The sequence below is a fragment of the Cydia splendana genome, chromosome 21, assembly GCF_910591565.1.
Source record: "Cydia splendana chromosome 21, ilCydSple1.2, whole genome shotgun sequence".
NCBI classification, from domain to species: domain Eukaryota; kingdom Metazoa; phylum Arthropoda; class Insecta; order Lepidoptera; family Tortricidae; genus Cydia; species Cydia splendana.
In genome coordinates, this window is record NC_085980.1 from 8,439,911 (window position 1) to 8,459,219 (window position 19,309).

The window sequence follows — 19,309 nt, forward strand, 5'->3', positions numbered from 1 at the left end:
CCTGTGCGCTAAAACTTGTAAGGTTTTTGAGAACATCATATGTATATAGAGTCAGCAAATTTTTAGCACCCCTGAATAAATTTGTATGCGCCTGCAGGGGTGCTAAGATCACTGTACATTCCACAGGATGATTTTTTTATGTCTAACCATATTTTGATGTATCGTCGGGTGACAAGCAAAGGTCACTAACTAACATCATTAAAATTATTGGACAATAAACCGTGTTACAAGTGTAATGAAGTGCATTGTTACTTAATTTTTTTCATAGTACTTAGTGAGTTTTGCTTGTCACCCGACGGTATAACATAGTGGACAAATTTTCCCATATGGAACCAACCCCGAAATGTTCGTGCACAAGATTCGAAGTGAAATGAACCCTTAAGGTAGATTCCAATTTAGCAATTTCTTACGGTTTTGTATGTATGTACCTATGTATAATAAACTCTTTATTGTACAAAACACAAATTTATGGCACAGGATAGGCAGTACAAAGGCGAACTCATCCCTTTAAGGGATTTCTTCCAGTCACCTTTGGTTGGTTTTGATTAGGTTTTGATATGGCCTTGACGATGGTCTTGGTGATTGGCGCGTCTCACGCACGACTTTCACTTCATTTCGCATGCACCAATCAGCATGAGCGATCTTTACATATACAAATGATGATACAAATGTAACCTATATCAAGAGCTAAACTAACTGCCATCAAAGTAGTACCATTTCAATGTAACACATATGTACCGTGTCTTATGAAATAAATCATTAATAATAGTTTAACGCAACCTATTAGCAATCTAAAGGTGCCCACTGATTAACAGTCCGCCGGACGGTATCGGCCTGTCAGTTGTTCGGAACTGTCAAAATTTTGTTCTAACTGACAGGCCGATACCGTCCGGCGGACTGTTAATCAGTGGGCCCGTTACAGCTTTCATTATATTTAGCAAGTACCTCTAGCCCGTAAACGTAGCAAACATTGTAACTTTAACATTATTATTGTGCCTTCAGATAGCCACATAACAAAACCTTGAAATCGCAATCACAAGCGCGCGCATAAATCGGCGCGTCGGAATAAAGTCGTCACGATATCACGCGCCTACGACGGTCGCGAGACTCGCGAGACAGGGCTGGGACACACAAGGCATCGAATAAGAACGGTTACATTTTCCATAACACTCACAGTCGCACGCTTGAATCAGTGCGTCAGAATAAAGTCGTCACGATATCACGCGCCTACGACGGCCGCGAGACAGGGCTGGGACACACAAGGCAAAGAATAAAAACGGTTACTTTTCCATACCACTCACAGTCGCACGCTTGAATCAGTGCGTCAGAATAAAGTCGTCACGACATCACGCGCCTACGACGGTCGCGAGACAGGGCAGGGACACACAGGGCATCGTATAAATACGGTTACATTTTCCATAACACTCACAGTCGCACGCATGAATCGGCGCGTTGGAATAAAGTCGTCATGATATCACGCGCCTACGACGGTCGCGAGATGCAGGCCGCGTAGCCAACGTCCCAATCGTTAACGCTCCGTAACGTATCGTAAGCGATAATCTGCCCGATTCGAACTTTAAGATACGTCAATTCTTACGATACGACAATTAACAATCGTCTAGATACGATATGGATAAATACGTCAGTGTCAAAAGTAGGGCTCGCGGTCGTGTCCGGGTTTCGTGTACACGTGTTCGGTACCCGTTTCCGAACTACACGTACACGGTTTTCTGACCCGTTCTACACGTGTAGTCGTGCACACGTGTAATTAAGATCCGTGTATCCGGGTACCCGTGTACCCGTGTACACGGCGAAACGGACCTTAAATACACGCGGGCCTAACCCGTCCTTGGCGTGTAGCGGAGATTGTAGTAATGTATATATGGATGTTCAATGTGATTGATATGTGTTGTACCAATTTAATTTATTTTTCACCTCAGCAGCTCGAACAAGGGTACTTTGCTAACAGTGAGCAAAATGCGATTTTGTTAAAGGAAAATATAACATATTCCGTTCGTGGTAGTTTCAGTCAGAGATGGGCAAAATTCATTTGAATGACGAATTACGAATGAGAATTACCAAATCATTCGCGAATGACGAATAATTTTTTCGAATGATCATTCGTGTTCAATTCATTCGCGAATAATTTATTCGGCGAATAAAATAGCCCACGAATAAATTATTTGCGAATAATATTGTCGAATAGTTAGCTTACAAAATAACTATTTAGCTGTTTTATATCCCAATAGTAAAAAGAAAATGTTTTCTATCGGGTTATCTGGTTGGTTGATTTGAGGTGTGGAAACTGGGAATACGCCTCATGTATTGGCGGTCACGTGGGGCGAGAACAACTGGAAATACACCAATAATGGGGGTATTCCCGTTTGTCCCCTTCGGGAACATGTGGGAAAAGACAAACAATCTTTCCCATTTGTCCCCACTTCATTGAAGCAGGAACAAATAGGAACACACCATTAACGGGTGTATTATTCTTATTGTTCCCCGATGGGAATAGGCGCTGCATATAAAACATTTCCATTTGTCCCTCATGTATGGCGTAGGTCACGTGGATAGGGGACAAATGGGATAACATCAATAATGCACCCATTATAACCAATAATGGGTGTATGCCCATTTGTCCCCGCGGGGAACATATAGGAAAAGAAGCCGCATATAAATATTTCCCATTTGTTCCCACCTTATTTTTGTAAGGACAAAAGGGAACACACCATTTTCGGATGTATTCCCATTTGTCCCCGCCGGGTACAGAAGTGATAGGATTTGCATATAAATATTTCCCATCTGTACCCTCCTTATTGGTGTGGGGACAAATGGGAACACACCATTTTCGGAAGAATTCCTATTTGTCCACGCCGCGAGAGACATTTGGGAAAAGACGCTGCATAGAAATCTTTTGTATCGGCACCAAATGGGAACACCAATATCGGGAACAAATGGGAACACCAAAACTCATATAAAACATTCCCATTTGTCCCCGCCTCATGTATGGCGTAGGTCACGTGAATCGGGGACAAATGGGAATACACCAATAATGCACCCATCATTACCAATAATGGGTGAATTCCCATTTGTCTCCGCGGGGAACATATGTGAAGACCCTGCATAAAAATATTTTCCATTTTTCCCCACCTTATTGGGGTGGGGATAATTGGGAACACAATTTTCGGATGTATTCCCATTAGTCTACGTCGGGAACTGATGGAATAGGTGCTGCATATAAATCGTACCCATTTGTCTCCGCCTCGGGGACAAATGGGAACACCAATATCGGGGACAAATGGGAACACCAAAACTCATATACAACATGCACATTTGTGCCCGCCTCATGTATGGTGTAGGTCACGTGAATCGGGGACAAATGGGAATACACAAATAATGCACCCGTCATTACCAATAATGGTCGAATTCCCATTTGTCTCCGCGGGGAACATATGTGAAGACCCTGCATAAAAATATTTTCCATTTTTCCCCACCTTATTGGGGTGGGGATAATTGGGAACACAATTTTCGGATGTATTCCCATTTGTCTACGTCGGGAACTGATGGAATCTCGGAGTAAATATCTATGGAGTAGAGACGCGCACTAATTTCTATCTGAAAAATTCTGTCGTTTTTGGCGCGGGGGACGAGGTAACGCACACAAATAATGTTAACACTAATGCATTTTTAGCATGCGTCGCTACACACGCACACGACAAAATTATCAAACACTAGCAAAAACTATATTCACACAAGTACAAGAACAAACACAGACAACCCTGTCCGTGAACGAGATGACGTCAGTTCTAAGTAAACCTAGATAGTGCGAGGGACGCGCCGATAATATTGTCGATAAAATTGACAATGAATTTTAATTTCTGATTTTATCAATTATAATAATAATACAATATCAAGTCTTTGTACCAGCATTTTACTAACTTATGATGACTTAGATGTTATTTCTAATAGTTTGTCAATTTGTTTAGGGCGAATCTTGCAAGCTGATATAGAATGATTTTTTATTATCAGTTCATTAGTTAATATTTTACATGTTGGTTTACTTCTGAAAGCAATGCAATATACTATCGAGCATGCAGATCTGATGACAGAGATGGAACGCGGCCATAGGATGTCATTTAAGGGATATTGAGTGGGGGATAATTAGTATATATATCGGCGGTAGATCGTAAAATCGGGCATATCGAGATATTCCTAGGCATATCATGAAACGCCGCCATTTAATAATCTGCCTTTTGCATTTTTTGCCACGGCTAGTGCTGCTTTCTATGTGGCATTTGGAGCAGAATGCGTAGGTACTAGGTAGGTACTAAAATCATACGCTACCCAAACACGTACTATAAGTACTTATCTTATCATTTGCTAAAAGCACACACACACGCACACACTTAATAATAATAAAAATGTATATTTTAGCTTAAGTTAGTGTAAGGTAGTTTTTAGATTAGATTACACTAAACTAAATCAAATTTTAAATGTATAACGAATAAATTGTTAGAACAAAAATGTTAGCTGGGAAGAGCGGGGTCTCCTGTCACAGGTATAATTATACTTACTAGGAGACTCCATTAACTGTATTGTTAAAACGAAACCTTTACCTAAATATATAATTTTTCATTAAATATATAATTTTTCATTTTCATTTTCATAAAATTAGGACATCCTAGTTATTCGATATGCCTAAATGTTGAGGTTTGAACGGTATGGCTGGTGGTCACTAGTCAGATCATGACATGCCGGCGTTTCACGATCTGCTTAGGAATATCACACCTTGAAGTTAGCACGATATGGCTGGTGGTCACTAGGCAGATCATCATCTGCCTAGGAATATCACTCCTTGAGGTTTGTACGATATGGCTGGTGTTCGCTAGGCATCATGACCATCTGTATATTATTCATTATGTTTATATCGATTTTACCGATATTGGTTTTTATGGTGTCCCATCACTAATATTGGTACGGTGATACCAGAGTAATAAATTAAAAGTGCCTATTTATGGAAAGTGACAGCCGTAAATACCTTAAATTAATAAAATATTTGACATGTTAAATAAAAATATATAGCTGGTCAAGCAAATCTTGTCAGTAAAAAAGGCGCGAAATTCAAATTTTCTATGGGACAATATCCCTTCCCGCCTACATTTTTCAAATTTGCCGCCTTTTTCTACTGACAAGATCTGCTTGACCAGCTATATGTAGAAACTAAAGGAAAAATTAATTAAAAAAAAAGAGTCTATCGGTAATTTTACGTTATTTAGGGGTTGTGCACAAATCACGCGAGATGTTTTCGACTACTTTTTGATCCCCCGTCCCCCTTTTCTTTATTCTTATAGATCTATTTATTTGATTAAATAGATTAGGTTGATATGAAACTAAGGTGTTATATAAAAATAATGTGTTACATAAATTATAATATAATTAAATAAATTATATTATAACAAAAAGCAACGCAAATAGGGCATATTACTGCAATGTTCTGCCGCCAGAGTGTAGCACTAAGCTAGCCAGTAAATTTTCTCTTTTCTCTTTATCGCTCAAATATGCAATAGTGATAGAGAGGTTAGATAACGAAATTTAAATTTTCTTGTTCCGCGGCGGACCCCCAGATTGTGATGGATTGTGGTAGTCGCGCCCCCTACGCAGAGTTTCGCATAATATTTCCTATTAGAAATTCTACTTGTACCTAATTAATATTTAGAAAGTCTTCTTTAGAATTACCCTAAAATAGATCTAATATCATATCACTGGTATCACTGTCAGATTGACAATGTTTTTTAGTTATTTGCAAAGTTAATGCACTATTTGATAATATTTAGATGTAATAGTACTTACATATGATAAGAAACGTGTTCTTTTTGTAGACTAAACGTTTCCGATCTCATTTTGCACGAGAAAACGCTGCAATTCGGCATTTTCGGCTCCTATCATTCCGCTTAGACTGACGTTTGCTGAATGGCGTATGACGTGTGGCAACTAGTTTTATATAACCTCCTTGACCGGCGGCCGCGATCTTTTTGCAGAGGGGAACGCCTGTTAATGGCCGCTCCATAGATATTTACTCCGAGGATGGAATAGGTGCTGCATATAAATCGTACCCATTTGTCTCCGCCTCACGTATGGCGGCGGTCACGTAGGGCAGGAACAAATAGGAATACACCAATAAAGAGTGTATTCCCATTTGTTCCCGCGAGAAACTTATGGGGAAAGACGCTGCATAGAAATCTTTTGAGGTGGGGACAAATGGCAACGCCAATATCGGGGACAAATGGGAACACCAAAATTCATATAAACATTCCCATTTGTCCCCGCCTCGTGCATGGCGTAGGTCACATGAATTGGAGACAAATGGGAATACACCAATAATGCACCCATTATTGGTGTATTCCCATATTACTAATAATTACCAATAATGGGTGAATTCCCATTTATCTCCGCGGGGAACATATGGGTAGACCCTACATAATAATATTTTACACAAATATCGGATGTATTCTCACTTGTTCCGGCCGGGAACAAATGGGAATAGGCGCTGCATATAAACAATTCCCATTTGTCCCCACCATGGATGGCGACGGTCAGTTGGGGCCTTTCCCAAAATTTTCCTTGGCTCTAAAATACGCTGCAGTTGCATACCTATTCAGATTTGCCATCTGAGTGTGTATTACAAAAATCCTTCGTGTAATTTATTCGAATAATTCATTTCTTATTCGAAATTCTAAACGAATGGTTTATTCGCGAATATTAATCTCACCATAATTATTTAGATTAAAAATGATTCGAATAATGCCCAACTCTGGTTTCAGTAAGCATAACTATCTACTTTTGTATTAAATAATCATTTAGGTTTATATAACACTTTAAACTCTCGCGTTTTGTACACATATTTAATTACACAAACGGGTCTAGCGCGATATAATTTCATTGTTTTTACCTTTAATTCCGACGTTTCAGCTGAGTTGCACCAGCTGTGGTCATGGAAAGACTGACGTCCCAACAAATGGTAACATGGTGGTGGTGGTATTTAGGTTTACTTTAATTATCAAAAAACTACATCAATGAAGAAATTGAAATACCAACAATGAAGTCAACGGTTACTGAGATATTGTTAATTTTAATCTTATGATTATTGAAACATTACCTACCTATTATTGACATTACAAATCAATCCAGTAAAACTGCAAAGTAGGTAATCGAATCTTCCTAACCTTCCACATATTCAATCGTATGTTTTCATAGCACGAATCTCCGCTACACGAGAGTGAAGGGTCGAACCGGCGGGTAAATAAGATCCGTTATTTCGTGTATCCGTGTACCCGTGTACACGGGTACCCGTGTAAACGTTTCCGAATCCGGGCGGGTTCGTGTAGTTCGGGTTCTTAAGCCCGGCGGGCTTAAGAACACGGGTACCCGTGTCAGCGTGTAACACGTGTATCGGGAGCTCTAGTCAAAAGTGACGTTTTTGTTTGAAGAAATTAATAAATCGGATTCATTATAAGCGGTGGGATTTTCCGATACTTGTTGACTTTCAAAACGATTGGACCAAAAATTAATACCAGTAGGTGCCTTTTGTATGGTTTTGGTGTATAACACTTTAAACTCTCGCGTTTTTTACACATATTTAATTACACAAACGGTTCTACCCACACCCTGGTCCGAGTGGTCCGTGACCACAATGAAATATCGCGGTAGATCCGTTTGTGTAATTAAATATGGTTTTGGTGTATCTCAACCACAGTTGAATCAAGTCGTCCGTCCAGCGAAGCTCGCTATCGGCAAAGTAAAACAACTGCGCGTGGGCAGCTGATGTACCTACTGCTCATAGCCAACTATAATGTTGACAGTGTCATGTGCCTATTGTTTGTCTACTTGAGCTTTTTATTGCACTACTATATAGGTACATAAAAAAAAACTAGTGTCTCTGTGAGCTGTAGACCTCGCAATCACGACTACGCCATTTTGAAAAAAATCTAAAAACGGGGTTTGAACCCGCAACCTCCGGATTGTAAGTCGCACGCTCTTACCGCTAGGCCACCATCGCTTCCAAGAAAAGATACGAATAATAAATGGTTTTGGTGTATCTCAACCACAGTTGAATCAAGTCGTCCGTCCAGCGAAGCTCGCTATCGGCAAAGTAAAACAACTGCGCGTGGGCAGCTGATGTACTGCTCATAGCCAACTATAATGTTGACAGTGTCATGTGCCTATTGTTTGTCTACTTGAGCTTTTTATTGCACTACTATACATTAAAATAAACTACCTAGTGGCTCTGTGAGCTGTAGACTTCGCAACCCTCACGATTAGAGATGCCCTGAATAATGGTTTTGGCTGAATACCGAATATTCGGCCTCTCTCTCAGCCGAAGCGCCGAATATTCGGCATAACATGCGAACATTTTGAGTCACGTTAGTTATGAAATAGTTCCTAGAGTCAATCAAATAAGACCCGTGATAAAAATAAAATTATTTGTAATCAACAAATGCTGGGTCTTTGTATTTAACAACTTTCCAAGAAAACAAGTTAAAATTAAATATAGTGGTTTGCGGTTATTTTTATTGTGTATTTTTTTCTTTTAAGGTAGGTGCAACATATATTCGGTATTCGGCAGAATAGTAGGCAGCATTCGGCCGAATACCGAACATTCGGCAAAATGGCCGAATACCGAATAGTTGCCGAATATTCGTTGCATCTCTACTCACGATCCCGTTTTTGGAATATTTTCAAAATTGCAAAGTTTTGCTGCATGCTGCTAGTATGCTAAACATTTTTTGTTGCAAAAAGAGCCTTTGATTTAGAACCTTTTCATGCTGGAAATTTATTTATTAGTGGCTTGCTGAATATCTTTAGTATCTCCCTTTAAAAGTTGTGCTAGTAAAAAAGTTATTTTTATATTAAAATGTACCTACAAGCTGGGCTGGGCAGCATATGGGAAGCTGCGTCGAGTCTTCACGTCATCAATCCCACAAAGTCTGAAGACAAAAGTCTTCAATCAGTGCGTCCTACCCGTGATGACATACGGAGCCGAAACGTGGACACTCACGGTAGGACTGGTCCATAAATTCAAAGTCGCTCAGCGAGCTATGGAAAGGGCTATGCTCGGAGTCTCTCTGAGGGATCGTATTCGAAATGAAGTCATCCGTCAGAGAACTAAAGTCGTCGACATAGCCCACCGGATTAGCAAGCTGAAGTGGCAGTGGGCCGGTCATATTAGCCGTAGAACCGATAACCGTTGGGGTAGGCGAGTTCTGGAGTGGAGACCGCGCATCGGCAAACGTAGCGTAGGACGCCCTCAGACTAGATGGAGCGATGACCTTCGCAAGGCGGCTGGCAAGAGCTGGATCAGAGTTGCCGCAAATCGTGCTCAATGGCGTGCAATAGGAGAGGCCTATGTCCAGCAGTGGACGAGAGTAGGCTGATGATGATGATGATGATGATGATGTACCTACAAGTCTGAAAACGCGGAAACGGAAGTAATTTGACTGACAGACAAAATAAACGCAAACGTCCAAATGATATAGGTAATTAAATAAAACAAAAATAGCACAAGCGAGGCTTTCAGCACGAAAATATAAAAAGCAGATCGCAATAATTTCAATGTTATTCGTTTTCCCTATCAATTTATATTTCACTGAACAATAAAAGTCAATCTATCCTGTCGGCTCAATACGAAGATTACGAAAGCAGGCAACACATTTATAAAAATAAAAACTCCAAATTTAAAAACGCCGTGCAAAATCAAAAGTCATTAACGTCCAATAAGTTAAAAAGTTAAGCGACTCACGTAATAAATCATTTTTTATTTCATCTCGGTACCAATTTTTCCAAGTCTCTTTTTTTCATCAATTTAACACGAACAAAAAATGGCACTCAATTGTAAGGTTTACGCGTTGATGTTTTTTTTTTATTATGGGCAACCCCGTTTAACGTTTTGGCCAATGAGGGGGTCCGATTGGCCGCCGCGCGCCGCCCTCCTGCCCTCTGATTGGTTGGTTGCGTCGTACAGATTGCGCGATGGCGGGAAACGGATTTGAACAAGTTTAGGGCATCTCATTCTTTCTGTGGTAAAGGGACGTTCGGGATTTTTTCTGGTTGGTATCGATAATGTGTTTATCGATATTCTTTACAAAGCTGAGTAGTTATGTTATGGGAAGTTGTTACCTGTGTTGTCTATTTACAAACTATACCTTATGACCACAAACTAAGAAGATACTGCTTATGATTAAGTTACCTTGATTTTCGCAGTTCCTAAATTAATAAAATACCGTATTTTTGATTTCTCCGCGGCAGTCAGCAAAAACTTTGCGCGCTTACGCGATTTTCTTTTCCTTCACAGGTTTCTCCTGCCTCTTACAACGATAGGTATCTAACGTTTTTATTATTAATGTACTTAGGTATTAAATTTGAATAGCCTGCAGTTGGCCAGTTGAATTAACCTTCACAACATGTCTTAAAATATTTTTTCTTTTATTTTGATTAGGTACATCTATGTAAGATTTTGTGTGAATAAACATATAGGCGAAGATTGATAACTATTACAAGTCTTTCGCCGTCAACACAGTGCAGGGGTGTACTAGAAGCGTTGGTAAATACATTTATTAATGCATTACCTACATACTTACCTACAAAGTTGAACCTAGTATTTATTACTCAAATAATATAATATTTGTTTTTTTTTAATTAGCCTGGTTAAGTGTCCCACTGCTAGGCAAAGGCTCGCTTCCTCCACTCAACCCTGTCTTTTGTAGTTTCCCGCCAATCCGGATAAAATGCGTGCAAGTCGTACCGCCATCTCCTTTTCGGTCTGCCTGCACTCCGGCTAGCACCATCTATGGTGTTCCGTGGGTCCCACTCGTAACCATTTTGGCCCACCTTTCAGGGTGCATGCGGCAGACATGTCCAGCCCAGTCCCACTTAAGGTTAGCGGTCTTGACACCTACATCTACAACTCTAGTTCTGGAGCGCAGTTCCGTGTTTCTGATTCTATCAGTCCTGCGAACACCCAGTATGCTGCGCTCCATCGCTCGCTGGCATACCTTGAGTTTGGACTTTAAAGCCTCAGTCAATGACCATGTCTGAGCACCATAGGTTAGGATAGGCAGGATACACATGTCGATGAGTTTGCGCTTGAGACACAGGGGAAGGTCACTCTTCAATAGCGCCTTCATGGACCAGAAGCTCTTCCAGGCGTTATATAATATTAGTTATCTAAATCTAATTATCTTAGAGAATATATGATTTCTATACGGATACTTATTTCGTTTAACATACGAAATTTTCGCCGACTATCAACCCCTACAAAATTGATAATAATTATATCCAAGACCCGGTCCCAATAAAGAAGCTTTTTTACGAAAACTACTTACAAAAATTCTTGGAAATTAAACTAACATCAAGAAAACTCAAATAAGAATAATTAAAATAGACGCAAGTACCTAGACTTAGCTCACGAGATAACCGCCATGTGGGATGTTGACTCGACGATCATTGTTCCTATAGGCTATAGTCGTGTCAGCGAACGGTCTCATAGCGAAGAGTTTCGACCAACACCTAAAGAGACTCTCGCTGGGTGCTTGGATCAAGGGTCAGATGCAGAAGGCGGTAATTTTGGACACGGCGCGTATAGTACGTCGATTCCTCACTCTACGCCCTGCAGCCCTGACCACCGGCAGCTTGGGCCCTGCCCCGCTGCCGGCGGCACCCTAGGTTAGGTTTTTTATAATCTTTTTATATTTATTTTTTATTGTTTTTTATGTGCTTTTGTATTTTACTTTTATATTCATGTTATAAACAACCTAACTTAAGAAGAAAAATAAATAAAGAGAAATTAAAATAGATATGTCGATAATTATAATTCTAATCGACACCGCCCCATCCCTAGCAAGTTAATTTGATACGAGCAGAACCCGAGCAAAGTTGCTAAACGATGCTGAGTCTCGGGTCGTTCGCGATCCTCGTTTAAGACTGTTGGAGCAATTTCGCTCAGTGTTTGTACCGGTCTTAGTTTCGGTACATTTGGTCAACATTAAGGGGTTGAGAGTTTACAACTGTGGGAATTAATAGTTTGTGCATAATGTTTATGGTACTTAAAGTAACTAAGTAATACCTACAGGTTATTTTTCGTTAGTTACCAATAATAAAAACAAGCAATTAAAATTAGTACTAAGTATGTCCATAAAAACAAATTAAGTGTCACATACCAGCCTACGTACTTTCCATACCACCTACCATACCTACCCATACCACTTACCAAAAAACAAAAATAACCCTAAAACCTACCATCATACCATACCTGGGCATTTCTATTTAAAGTTGTACCCTCGAGTTTTTCGCATGTCCCCTTACATTTTTTGCGATTTACTCTTAAGACGATTTTTTTAACTGGGCAAATGATGTTTTTTATTGAAATATATTATATAGACACATCATTTATTAAGTTTAATGCACAATAAATCACTTTTTTCTTACTTAAAATCACGTTTTTAGATATGATAAAATCACCCCGTAGTACTGTCCCCTTCACCGACTTAAATTTTTGATGGACTTTTACACATATTTTTTCTATGAAGGCAACACCAAGTAATGCGTTCCTGGCATAGTTTAAATGTTGAAAAATGTGTTATTGATGAAAAAGAGCTTTAAAAACATTAATAATAGGGTTTAATTTCGATAAAAACGTTGTCCCCGCGAAATCGTGAAACGGACATAGTCCAGTACGGCTACCACCAGTTTTGACAATGACAGATTAGCTCGCGTCTACGTAAATTACTTTCTATACATCTCGCTTGCACTAATATGCGAGTACGAGCGAGATGCATAGAAAGTAAGTTACTTAAACGTGAGTGAATATGTCAATGTTAAAACTGGTGGTAGTGCTTCAGGTTGGTTACGCAGTTTTCGCTACTTAGCGAAATACTTTTTACCAACATTTTAGGTTTTTTTACATCCTGGAAACCCTGTGACCATAGATAAAGCTTGTTTAAACGTCAAATTTGATTTAAAACAGTCAATTCGCAACCTCCAAAAAAATGTAACCGAACGGACACGGTAAAATCGCACGCACATTGAGTATGCATAGTTTTTACCGTGACTTTGTCTATACTTATTTAATTCATGTGCAATTAATAAATCATATTTTATTAAGTAAAATTTCTTATGTTTAAAACTCTATCTACTGATTTTAGTACATATTTAGGCCTCCTTTTTTTATTCGCTGAGTATATGTGTAAATTTTTGATTATTGTGATCTCGTCTTTACTTTGTCCATTAAGTTACATGGGTGTCCATTTGGAAATGTCCCCTTGATTTCAAAAGTATTTTTATTGTTTATTCAAAGTTTATAAGCTAAAATATTTATTTTTTTTTTGACAATAATCACATGTTTTGTTAATTCTAATGATTGTTATTCGTCACATGGCAGTAATGCCAATAACTATTTAATAAACCTAAAAATAAGGTACGATTTGGGGCCACCTCGTAACCAAACCACCTAAAATGCCCTTTTATGAAAAATGTTTGTTCTAAATTGGTCAATGATGATTGTTTTTAGGTTGTTTATTAACATTATTATGCTTTAAACATAAAAACATTTGCTTCAAGTATATCTTTTATTGACTATATCAAAAACCATTTGTAACCAAACGGACCGCAAAAAACCTCCCTCATCCTATTAAATATTAATTTTAACTGGTTTATGCTAAAAATATGACGATTCTCTTTTGTGTTTCACAAACTAGAATATATTTACTCATAGAATTACATAAAAAAGTACCAAATAACCCAAATTATATTTTCAACTCGTCACGTGAATCATGGTTCATGGTACAACTTTAAATAGAAATGCCCACCTACCTACCTATCCATAAAAACAAAAATAATTAGCTTTTCCGCTGTACATAAATAACACAAGACTGGATGTAATTAATACGTTTTCAATAAAGCATCCGTGACAGTGTGTCAATAATAGTACCAAAAATAATAGATAGTACGAAGTTACATATGTCTTTGATAGTACATACAGTACATACTACCGGATTAAAACAAGCAGTAATTAGAAAGTACTTGCATACAATGCCATCTTTTAGTAGTACAAGAAACTAAACTCAAGTTTTGATATCTGCGCCCTCTGTTGTCGAGTAGCAGTAGCGCTTGAAACCATAGTGTAGAAGGGAACATTTTGAACCCTACTGATTCTATAGTATGATAGGCGACATTCTAGTTTGCCATTTCTTGGATAGAGGGCGCTTACTCTTTAAGTTCGTGTCTGTCTCGACCGTCTACCAAACTGAAACCTTATCGCCATAAAAATTAAACATCCAGGAATTCAAATCAACTGGTGTCAACCAACAGAACATGGATAACCATCCATAAAGATAACCACAAGGTAATTAGTTATTTACCACTGATTCTCTAAAAAAAAACGAATTAAATAAGTACTTACTAGATTCTGCCCACGACTTCGTCTGTGTGAAATGGGCCTTCCCGGGGCCTCAAAATGTCTTTATACTAAACTGTATAAACTTCATCTTATTCATCTATATCGGTTCAAGTGTTTAAGCGTGAAGAGGTAACAGACAGATAGAGTAACTTTCGCATTAATAATATTAGTAGGGATTTACTAATCTAGTTTTAGTCAGTCAAAATATTTTCAAAGAAACGCGGCGTTCAAAAGTGCATGGATAGATGTTGACCGTAATGTAGGGTTGCCATAAGTGTGGGGACTCAGACCGGGACATTTAAAGAATAATCGGCCAAGAGCATGTCGGGCCATGCTCAGTGTAGGGTTTCGTAGTTTCCATTCAGTCAAGATAGACCAAATGGGGGCTAATAATTAGGTAAGTATCATGTAAGTACATTACAAGCATAAGGGAGTACTTTTACTAAGAAAAGAAGATTTTTGCAATAACTCAAAACCGACTGGACCGATCATGTTCGCTATAGTTTTCATTGGAAGTATTCATATTCATATTCATATCTCTTTATTGCTATCATGTTCATCAGAATACAGGTGTTACAATAAATACATTTGTAGGTACATGACACCCTGTTAGGGCACTGCAACATTCTTAAGTCTACAAATTACATTTCTAGTAGGTACTAATCATAATACTTAATTAAAATTAAAATTAATCTCATTCATCATAAATTGTATCGAGAGTAATATAACATGTCAATAGAATAGAATATACATAATTGGATCAGCGAATTGCGAATATAGTAAATTAAGTAATAATAAAATTCATAAAATAGACTCATTTAAATAATCTTTAACCTTAAAGTAACATTTTGATATTAAGAGTTCTTTTAATTGGTTTACAAATTTTTGCTCTACATTTTCGTCTTTGATTTTGTTTGGCAACTTATTATATATTTTTATAGCCATGACAAAGGTACTGTTAGAGTGCATTTTTAGTCTAGAGGAGGGCAGCATTAACCGGTTTTTATGTCGTAGCAAGTGTGTTGTAAGTAAGTCTTCCCTTTTTGTGAACGCTGATAAGTTTGTTCTCGCGAATTTACATATTTCTAATATATACATGCTTGGCAATGTGAGTATTTTATATTCTTTGAAATATGGTTCGCAAGATATTAAATCATCGAGGTTAAACAGAATGCGGATTAGTTTTTTCTGCAGTACAAAAAGAGATGTTGCATCTGTGATGTTACCCCACAGTATTATTCCGTAGGTAAGCCATGAATTTGCGTAGGCGTAATATGTGGCAAGTCCAGTTTGTATATCCGTAGTCTTTTTAACTTCGCGAAGAGCATATGTAAAACTCGATAACTTCGCTCTAATAAACTTTACATGTGCCTTCCAATTAATATGCTTATCTATGACTAACCCTAGCAATGAAAATTCAGGTACCTCTTCTAACGGTATGTTATTATAGCTATAGTTAAGTGGTTGTGGAGTTTTTTGGCACGTATGGAAAACCATTAATTTTGTTTTTTCGTAGTTGATCTCTAGATTGTGTTCTGTTAACCAGTTATTTGTTTTATCAAGCACGAAGTAAAGTTTTTGGTTTATATCCGATAGGGATTGGCTTTTAATAAGTAGAGAAATATCATCGGCAAATAGTACACATGTTTCATCTATTGCCTTAGGAAGATCATTTATGTAAATGAGAAATAATAGACATCCTGCTACGCTGCCTTGAGGGATAGAAGCTTTTATTGTTTTCATATCTGATCGCACGTTTCTTATCTCTCTGCTGTGTATATCAAAGTGTTGGACTTCCGTAGTTTGCTCTCTGTTTTCAAGGTATGAATAGAACCATTTATGAGCAAGACCACGTATTCCTATGCCGTATAGGTAACTTGTTTAATAATATTTTATAATCTACTCTATCGTAAGCTTTCGTCATGTCTAACAAGATGCCAATTCCGTATTTTTTTGTGTCTAATGTGTTTATGACCTCTTGGATATATTTATAAACCGCTGAAGTTGATGATCGTTTTTTCCTAAATCCATTTTGGCAATCATCAAATATATTGAATTTCTCACAGAATCCGTACACTCTATCACACATAGCTTTTTCAAACAATTTGGATGCTGTTGGTAATAGGGCAATTGGACGATAATTGTTAGGATTGGTTTTTGAACTCTTCTTATGTACCGGTTTAATTAAAGCTTTTTTTAATAGAAACATATTTATTAAGCTTTTGTTTCACGATTTTTTTCATATTTATTGGACCCATTGTTCAAAAGTTAGTGAGGGGCACACACATTTTTTTCTTTCGGAGCGATTATTTCCGAAAATATTTACTATAAAAAATGGCTTTTTAAGACCCTCGTTTTGAAAGACCTATCCAACGATACCCCACACTATTGGGACAAAGCAAAAAAAAAATTCAAAAAAAGCATTTTGTATGGGAGGTGCCCACCCCAAATTTTTTTTTTTATAGTTTTTCTTTTACGTTTCTGTCACAATGCATGAATTATGTATCCATGCCATGCCAAATTGCAGCTTTCTAGCACTAACGACCACGGAGCAAAGCCTCGGACAGACAGACAGACAGACATGGCGAAACTATAAGGGTTTCTAGGTGACTACGAAACCCTAAAAAGTAGTAAATGTAGAAAAAAAGAAACTTTTATTACAACAATAGGTAACTTAAAAGGTTTAACCCTTGCCTAAACACAAAACCACTTTTAACACAGCCATTAAATGCCAGCAACCCGCCAGTCGGGTTCTCTGTTTGTAGTCGCTTTTCGCTACAAAGCGATGCACGTTATATTTTTTTTTATTTTACCTTGATTTTTCGTTTTTTGTTGATTTTCAATGTTATTCTAAAATTTATTTTGATCTTATTACGGGAGGGCTTTAGAAAGTAAAAAAAAAATTACGAGAAAATTCTGTTACTTAACAATTGCCTAACTTGTTAAAAAAAGAACTTTATGATAAATTTCTACAAGTACAATTTAAAATTTTCTGACATGTTTAAAATACACCATATTTTTTTTCAATTTTTTTAATTAATATTTAATATTTACCTTTCAAATGATATTTAAAAGGTAAAGTGTTACGTACGCGCTTTTTCACGCCGCTCGCGTTTCACGAAAATGAGGCGCGGAGGTCTGTGTTCAGCGTGGAATAAAAAGTATAAATAATGGAGATAGAGCTCTGCAAGTATAGACTTTTTTATAGGGCCTCCACTTTTATAATATTAATTTGTTTTCTTAAATATGCATACTTTTTGAGATATGACGGAAATAAGAAATATATACTTTTTCCCCATTTTTTTGTTTAATAACTTTTGATATTTTTTGTGTGAAATTTATTTTGATCTTATTACGGGAGAAGGGCTTTAGAAAGTAAAAAAAATATGATAGTTATTTTACCATTTTTGTTTATAGTTTTCAATAAAGAGGGAAGTACGAGAAAATTTTGTTACTTAACAATTGCCTAACTTGTTAAGATAAATTTCTACAAGTACAATTTACAATTTTCTGACATGTTTAAAATACACCACATTTTTTTTTCAAAAATTCTAATAAATATTTAATACCTTTAAAATGATATTTAATGTTACGTACGCGCTCTTTCACGCCGCGCGCGTTTCCCGAAAATGAGGCGCGGAGGTCTGTGTTCAGCGTTGAATAAAAAGTATAAATAATGGAGATAGAGTTCTGCAAGTATAGACTTTTTTTATAGGGAATATCCTCCACTTTTATAATATTAATTTGGTTTCTAAAATATGAATACTTTTTGAGATATTGGGGAAATAAGAAATATCTACTTTTTCCCCATGTTTTTGTTTAATAACTTATGATATTTTTTGTGTGCTAATAAACGCATCCAATACATTTTTCTAGACAACACTAGGAATTTAATGAGGTATCCCACGTATTTTTACGAGTAGTATCTCTATTTTTCCCCGTTTTCAGTTTACGAGTAGACTAAATCTGTTGACACTCTTAACGTAAGTTCGTAAAAAGTGAACGGACAAGTGTCAGCGCTTACATCGTTCTATCCACGTACGATTAGCCTAGCTAGTTAGACTAGTCGTGTTTATTGTTGGACTGTTGGTATGGTATATGTATATTTACCTATTCCAGCCCCCTACTGAATAATTACTATGATCTTTAAAACCGGGACAATTTGCTTATCGGCCGGAACACCGGGACACCATGCTTCAAACCGGGACATGTCCCGGCGTACCGGGACGTATGGCATCCCTACCGTAATGCCTTAATATTACGGTTGAAACATATCCATGCACTTTTGAACGCCAGTGTACCTACTTATTTTGTTTTTGAACATTTTCATTAACGAAAGGAGAAAAAGAAAAATTCTTTAATAGTACGATAAAAAAACCAGAGTATTAACACATATTTTAATGTGAAATATTGTTGTCAACACTTTTAAAATATATATTTACCTACATTAATTTTCGTAATAATTATCTCTTTTTAATTTTCTTTTAATTACAATGACATTCAGTAAAATATTTGTATTTTAACAAAATAACAACACAACAATTTCATTTTGCTTAGATATATTAAATATAAATAGCATCCACATATCCAGCCCTACATGGGATGCTATAAAATCTTATAAATAGGTACAAATATTAATATTTTTAATATAAAATTTGAGATCTTAGGGACACGGTAGTGTAAAAGCCAAGCGAGTGATGCCTTTAACTTATAAGCTTTTTTATCGTTCTCAATAAAGTTACTTATATGTGTGTCAGCTGTTACAATGTTTAATAATACTTAATTATATTTCATTGCTTCATTCTTCAGATATAATAAATAACCAGGTAGGTGGTTTATTTAACTTGCTAGGCAACGTAA

General features: G+C 37.2%; 1 long non-coding RNA gene across 1 annotated transcript in view; it reads left to right on the forward strand.

Annotated features, from left to right (window-relative positions):
- Positions 1 to 19,309, forward strand: part of LOC134801192 (uncharacterized) — a 298,318-nt gene that overhangs the window by 176,513 nt on the left and 102,496 nt on the right. The window lies entirely within an intron of this gene.